The 7,730-nt window shown below is 49.9% G+C and overlaps 1 long non-coding RNA gene across 1 annotated transcript; it reads left to right on the forward strand.

The window, feature by feature from the left end:
• The first annotated feature begins 995 nt into the window (after positions 1-995).
• Positions 996-2,249, forward strand: LOC120719228. Its single transcript, XR_005692637.1, has 3 exons — positions 996-1,200; positions 1,293-1,410; positions 1,500-2,249. It is a non-coding gene; the product is annotated as an uncharacterized LOC120719228 (long non-coding RNA).
• The last annotated feature ends 5,481 nt before the right edge of the window (positions 2,250-7,730 follow it).

Consider the following 7,730-nt stretch of genomic DNA (forward strand, 5'->3'; position numbering starts at 1 on the left):
ACTTTGGTAGTAGTGATGGGATTTCCGGCTCTTTTTAGAGAACTGGTGTTGTGCCAAAAAGTGATTGTCTGCCAAAAAGTGATTTCCAATGTTTCTGTGTATTTTTAATGTGTAATATCTTTATGTATGTTTGTAAACAGACTTCGGTGAACAGGGTTTACAAAGGGGTTATACATAGAATTTAAAAAATATCTGTTTTTCAAGTATCTTTACAACTCTGTGTCATTGTACTTACATTATAACCAATTCGGTCCTTTATCCCCACTTAAAATATTTTTACAAAACTATTGTAATATTTGCTGCCATTTCTGCTGTCCTCTTGGCCAGCTTACTCTTACAAAAGACATTTTTAATGTTAATGAGATTTTTTTTTAACTGCATAAATAAAGGTTATATAAAAGTCAATGCCAAAAACTGATTGCAGCTTCTACCTTGTTACACGAATGTTGTTTGTGGCTCAAGATGACTTTATATCATCCATGAGGGATGCATTTGACATATGTTTCACATAATATAGCCCAACAAGTTACTTATAGCAGTTTAAATACGAGCAATCAGTTTTTGGCAGACAATCAGTTTTTGGCACAACACTGGCTCTTTCAGCTCGGATCACTAAAAAGAGGCTCTGAACCAGCTCTTCAGGTTGTTTTGTTGCTTTAATTAATTTATTATTAACAATAATATAAAATTATGCACAAAAGAAATTACTAATGTAAAAACAAAAAGTGGTTTTATTTATATATGTTTATATATAAATATATGTGCTGGCCCCTAGAGACAAAGCACATACAAATTCCAAAAAGCACATACAAACTCCAAAACACATTCCTAGAGTTAACTGAACTTCCAAAACAGAGCTACCTAGATCACTTAAATTACACAATTGAAAGCATATGTGTATGGTTTGTGTATTTATACACAAGCACTCATATATATTCAAATAATTAAAAAAAAAAAAAAAAAGTTCATTTACCTGTTACTACCACACACCAAATCCGGTCGTTGGTACTTGTGTTAGGAGGTGGTGGGTAGGTGTATTGTCGTTGTTTGGGTTTTTGTTTTCCTTTTGGTTATAGGTAGGCGAGGCGGGGCTTGATGGCATTCCAACACACCTGCGACGCATCGGACGTCATCAGTGAGCGCTTTTAGGGAGCAGAGTCACGGACGTCTGGTGTCGGAGTATTGTCGCTGTCATAAGTGGTAACGAGTAGCACAGGCTGCATCTGTTGATTTTACGCTGTGGAGCTGTATGTTTTAAGGATCCACGTTTTGCCTGCTTCTCTTTGTCTTAGCCTGTTCCATCGCCTGCCCGCCTACCTAGGATTTTGTGTTGGCTATTGTGGATCCGCGACGGAGTGCCACGTTTCATCAGGCTGCGATCACCGCAGCGGCTGTGGTTTGGGTGGTCAAGTAAGCTCTCCAACTCTCTCCGTCCACTTGTGTTTAACGTTCGGCTATCAACGGTACGCCATAAGCTCTGTTTTGTTCCTTGTTGTCAGGTAGCTCCGGTGCGTCTGCTGCCTACCTGCATGCCTCGGCTCCGTCTCATCTCCTCGGTGTTTATCTCCTGGCACATTTTTATCTATCACTGTATATAGCCCCTTCCCTTGTAAATATTCCCCCTACTTGTGTATATAAACTTGCATCACAAACTATTTTTGCGTCCGTGTGTGTGTTTCTGCCACGTAATCCATCCGTGTAATCCAGCAGACCTGACAGAATACTCCGACCACTTTGATGGATTCGGCAGAACACACAGGTCCCGCGTCCGGCGATTTACTCCAGAAACACGAGGAGTCTTTGTCAAGTTTGTCTCGGCAGTTGGCGGCGTCCGAGCAATGGGCGGGCCGGGTTAATGAGACCCTGTCGGCCATTCAAGAGACTTTGGCTCGGTTAGTTCCTCCTACTGTTCCCGCTGTTCCTGCCCCCCCGCCCGTACCGTCTGCCTCACGGGGTTTGGGCTCGGTTCGTGACCCCGCTCCCCCGGCTCTGGTGCCTTTTTCGGGAGAGTTGGGCCGTTGCGGGGGTTTTTTGATTCAGGTTTCTCTGCTTTTTCAGCGGTATCCCCAAGCGTTTTCCGATGATGCTTTTAAGATTTCTCATGTTATCGGTGCCCTTCGTGATCGTGCTTTGGACTGGGCCGAGTCTTATCTCGCTCTGCATCCCGTGGAGACTGTCACGTATGTGCAGTTTGTTCGGGATTTTAAGGCTGTTTTTCATCACCCCCTGCGCTCGGATGAGGCCGCGCGGCAACTGCACGGGCTCCGCCAAGGGGGCCGGTCGGTGGCGGAGTTTTCTATTGATTTCTGGGTTAAGGCCGCGGAGACGGGGTGGGGTGATGACGCGTTGCGCGGGGCTTTCGTCATCGGATTGAACAATCGCATGAAGGATGAGCTCGCCACTCGTGACGAACCGGAGAGTTTCGAGGCTCTAGTTAATCTGGCTATTCGTATCGATAATCGCCTTCGCGAGCGTGAGAGGGAGAGGGGTGGCCGGTTTTGTGCTGGGAGTGGTGAGCGCACCGCGGGGCGCGCAGTATCTCGTCCCCCTCCTCCCGGTTCGGCCCGCGCACGGTCTCCTCCGGCGCCCATCGCTGAGGAGCCTATGCAGTTGGGTCGTACACGGCTGACGCTGGAGGAGCGTCGGAGGCGGTTTGAGGGACGGTTGTGTTTGTATTGTGGCCAGTCGGGCCATTTTGTGTCCACCTGCCCGTTGCGGTCAAAAGGCGGTGCCCACCAGTAACTGTGGGGGTACTGGTGGGTGGCACTTCCTCTTTTTCCCAAATTCCCCGCATGCAGCTTCCTGCTATCGTGAACGCCGCTTCTGGCACTTTCTCCACTAACGCACTTTTGGATTCTGGCGCTGAGCAGAATTTTATTGACGGCGATCTCACGCGGCGTCTCGGTATTGAGACTAAACCCCTGCAGGTTCCCGTCTCCGTTGTGGCTCTCACCGGTCAGTTACTGCCCTCCGTCACTCATGAGACTGAACCGGTTTCGTTGATTCTTTCTGGTAATCATCGTGAGCTTCTTCGTTTCGTTGTTTTTTCCTCTCCGGAGTCTCCCATCGTTTTAGGTTACCCGTGGTTCGAGCGTCATAATCCTCATATCAATTGGTCCTCCCGTCGCATTGAGAGTTGGAGTAGCCACTGCTTGTCTCACTGTTTACAGTCTGCTCTTCCGCCTTCGCCTGTCAGCTCGTCTAAGCTGGCGCCCGAGGAGGTGGATCTTTCGTCTGTACCTGAACAATATCATGATCTGGGGGCGGTTTTCAGTAAACGCTGTGCGCTCTCGCTTCCCCCCCATCGTCCTTATGATTGTGGCATTGAACTGTTACCTGGAGCTCCTTTGCCCACCAGCCGGCTGTATAACCTCTCTGGTCCGGAGAAGGCAGCCATGGAGAAGTATATTTTGGAGTCGCTGGAGGCGGGCCTGATTCGTCCATCGTCTTCGCCGTTGGCGGCGGGTTTTTTCTTTGTGGATAAGAAAGATGGATCTCTCCGACCCTGCATTGATTTTCGGGGTCTTAATGACATTACTGTGAAGAACAAATATCCTCTTCCCCTGATCTCTTCTGCTTTTGAACCTTTACAGGACGCGGTCATTTTTACGAAGCTGGACCTTCGCAATGTGTACCATCTGGTGCGCATGCGCCAGGGAGATGAGTGGAAGACTGCCTTTAACACTCACCGTGGACATTACAAATATCTGGTAATGCCTTTTGGCCTGACGAATGCGCCGGCAGTCTTTCAAGCATTGATTAATGATGTGCTTCGGGACTTTTTGAATCGGTGTGTGTTCGTTTATTTGGATGACATCCTTGTTTTTTCGCGGTCTTGTGAGGACCATGTTCAGCAGGTGCGCAGCGTTTTGCAGCGCCTTCTGGAAAACAAACTTTTTGTGAAAGCGGAGAAGTGTGAGTTTCATGCTCATTCTGTGTCGTTCCTGGGCTATGTCCTTGCTAAGGGGCGGGTGGGGTCTGATCCGGGCAAAATCAGAGCGATTGCTGATTGGCCGACTCCTTCCTCGCGCAAACACCTGCAGAGGTTTTTGGGGTTTGCTAATTTTTATCGCCGATTTATTAAGAACTTCAGTCAGATCACCCTTCCGCTCACCCGGCTTACGTCCCCGGCTCGAGTTTTCAGTTGGTCTCCTGAGGCCGAGCAGGCGTTTGCTCGGTTGAAGGAGTTGTTTTGTTCCGCGCCCATTCTCGCCCACCCGGGTGGTGCCAGACAGTTTGTGGTGGAGGTGGATGCTTCTGATGTGGGTGCGGGGGCGGTGTTGTCGCAGCGCTCGCCCGATGATGGCCGTCTCCATCCGTGCGCGTTTTTTTCGCGGCGCTTTTCTCCGGCTGAGCGGAACTATGACGTGGGTAATCGTGAGCTGCTGGCGGTTAAGCTGGCTTTGGAAGAGTGGCGTCACTGGTTGGAGGGGGCGGAACAGCCGTTTGTGGTTTGGACGGACCATAAGAATCTCTCTTACATTCGGAGTGCGAAGCGGCTTAACTCCAGGCCGGCCAGGTGGCAGCTGTTTTTTAGCCGGTTCCATTTTACGATCTCGTTTCGCCCGGGTTCTCGCAATGTTAAGCCGGACGCCCTGTCCCGTCAGTTTTCCCCCGCGTCTGAGTCTACGGGGGTGGTTCCGATTATCCCCTCGTCTTGCGTGGTGGGGGCCGTGACATGGGAGATCGAGAGCCTGGTGCGCCAGGCGCAGCGGCAGGATCCGGACCCGGGTTCGGGCCCGCCGGGTAAACTGTTTGTTCCGGCGGCCGTGCGCACGCGTGTCTTGCACTGGGTGCACGCGTCTTGTTTTGCTTGTCATCCTGGTGTGCGTCGTACGGTTTCCCTGTTACGGCGCTTCTTTTGGTGGCCCGCTTTGGCGAGTGATGCCCGCGAGTATGTGCTGGCCTGTGACACTTGTGCGCGCAATAAGAGCCGTCATTTGGCCCCTCCCGGGTTGCTGCATCCCCTGCCTATCCCTGGTCGACCTTGGTCGCATATTGCAGTTGACTTTGTTACCGGGTTGCCGCGTTCCGCTGGTCACTCGGTGATCCTCATCATTGTGGACAGGTTCTCCAAGGCGGCGCATTTTGTCCCTTTGTCTAAACTTCCTTCTGCCCTGGAAACTGCTCGCATACTCGTGGATCACGTTTTTCGGTTACATGGGATTCCTTTGGACATTGTGTCGGACAGGGGGCCTCAGTTTGTTTCTCGGGTGTGGAAGGCTTTTTGTACTGCTTTGGGGGTGGGGGTGAGCCTTTCCTCGGGCTATCACCCGCAGTCTAATGGACAGACTGAAAGGGCCAATCAGCAGTTGGAGTCCGCCTTGCGCTGTGTGGCCTCCTCTGACCCCGCTTCCTGGAGTGGTCATCTTGCTTGGATTGAGTATGCTTATAACTCTCTCACCTCGGCAGCGACTGGGTTTTCTCCGTTTGAGGTCTGTCTGGGATATCAGCCGCCGTTGTTTCCTTCTCAGGAGGCGGAGATTGCGGTTCCGGCCGTGCGGGATCATCTACGTCGCAGTCGGAGGATTTGGCGCCGGACTAAGGCGGCGCTGCTCCGGACCGTGTCTCAGACTCGCCGGGCTGCTGATCGGAGGAGAACGCCTGCGCCTCAATACACCGTGGGCCAACAGGTTTGGCTGTCCTCTGCAACTGTTCCTTTGAAGTGCGTGGCCAGGAAGCTTGCCCCTCGCTTCCTGGGTCCTTTCACCATCCAACGCATCATCAATCCTGTTTCCGTGAGGCTGCAACTACCGGCCTCCATGAGGATTCATCCTACGTTCCATGTTTCTCAACTGCAGCCAGTTTCTCGCAGCCCGCTGTGCCCACCCGTGGAACCTCCTCCGCCCGCCCGGGTGGTGGACGGGGGTCCTGTCTATTCGGTCCGGCGGCTGCTGGATGTGCGCCGTCGTGGCCGAGGTTTCCAGTTTCTGGTGGACTGGGAGGGGTATGGCCCGGAGGAGCGCTCCTGGGTCTCTAGGGCCTTCATTGTGGACCCGGCGCTTATTGTGGATTTTTACAGGAGGCATCCTGACAAGCCTGGAGGACCGCCGGGTGGCGTTCCTTGAGGGGGAGATACTGTTAGGAGGTGGTGGGTAGGTGTATTGTCGTTGTTTGGGTTTTTGTTTTCCTTTTGGTTATAGGTAGGCGAGGCGGGGCTTGATGGCATTCCAACACACCTGCGACGCATCGGACGTCATCAGTGAGCGCTTTTAGGGAGCAGAGTCACGGATGTCTGGTGTCGGAGTATTGTCGCTGTCATAAGTGGTAACGAGTAGCACAGGTTGCATCTGTTGATTTTACGCTGTGGAGCTGTATGTTTTAAGGATCCACGTTTTGCCTGCTTCTCTTTGTCTTAGCCTGTTCCATCGCCTGCCCGCCTACCTAGGATTTTGTGTTGGCTATTGTGGATCCGCGACGGAGTGCCACGTTTCATCAGGCTGCGATCACCGCAGCGGCTGTGGTTTGGGTGGTCAAGTAAGCTCTCCAACTCTCTCCGTCCACTTGTGTTTAACGTTCGGCTATCAACGGTACGCCATAAGCTCTGTTTTGTTCCTTGTTGTCAGGTAGCTCCGGTGCGTCTGCTGCCTACCTGCATGCCTCGGCTCCGTCTCATCTCCTCGGTGTTTATCTCCTGGCACATTTTTATCTATCACTGTATATAGCCCCTTCCCTTGTAAATATTCCCCCTACTTGTGTATATAAACTTGCATCACAAACTATTTTTGCGTCCGTGTGTGTGTTTCTGCCACGTAATCCATCTGTGTAATCCAGCACACCTGACAACTTGCTGGCTTGTGTAGCCACTAGGTAACAAAAGCTCAACACTGCGCCCAGCATGCTGGAGCACTTCTGTTGTGTTTTGTACATGTTTTGGAGTTTGTACGTGTTTTGTCTCTAGGGGCCACCGTAAATATACTTTTATTTATTCACTCCACATAAAATGTAATAAATAAATTATATTATACAAAAACCAACTAGTCACAGTTTAGCTTTTAACTATTTAAATTTTCAGCTTTTTCCTTTTAAACAAATTTAAAATGAAACAACATAAAGCACTACAAACCACAACACAATTAAATATAAATTAAAATATGAAAACAAAAAGAAGATGCACATTCTCTGTCATGAATAAACTTTCTGAATCCTTTATCATCTGCAACTGAAAATAGTTGTTGATGATTACTGTACCTTTCTAATGTGACGTTGTTGTCCCTGGCTCTCTTTCTCTCTCTGTCCCTCCTGCTCTGTTCCTGTGGTACTGCGAGTAACTACCACCCCTCCCCTCTCTTCCCAGCACAAGGCTCGCATGCGGAGTGAAGTGGAAGAAAGTGCAAGAGAGGGTGAGAGAAAGAAGAAAAAAAAAAAAAAAAAACCACGGCTTGCCTCATTCATGTCAAAGATCCGGCTCTAAGAGCCATTTCCTACACGTCACTATTTGGTAGTCTCGTGCCTTTCTTGCTTCTACTTTTCGTCGCTCTGGTTTCACTGTTTTTGACTTACCTACTTAACTTAAAAAAACAAATCTTGACAACAGGTAATGTGTGAAACAGTATAAATAGCCTTGCCCTCAGTCGTTGGGCATCTGTTAGCCCTCCCTCTTGCTCCTTGTTTATTCTGAGTTTTGTTTTATTTTAGGTTTGCGTTGTGGACTTTGTATTTATTTGCACTGCTTTAGCAACTTTATTTAAGGTCGGTTTTGAATTTCGTCCTGCATTTGGGTCCAAATT

Source organism: Simochromis diagramma, unplaced genomic scaffold (genome assembly GCF_900408965.1).
Source record: "Simochromis diagramma unplaced genomic scaffold, fSimDia1.1 OVJJ01000545.1, whole genome shotgun sequence".
Classification (NCBI taxonomy): domain Eukaryota; kingdom Metazoa; phylum Chordata; class Actinopteri; order Cichliformes; family Cichlidae; genus Simochromis; species Simochromis diagramma.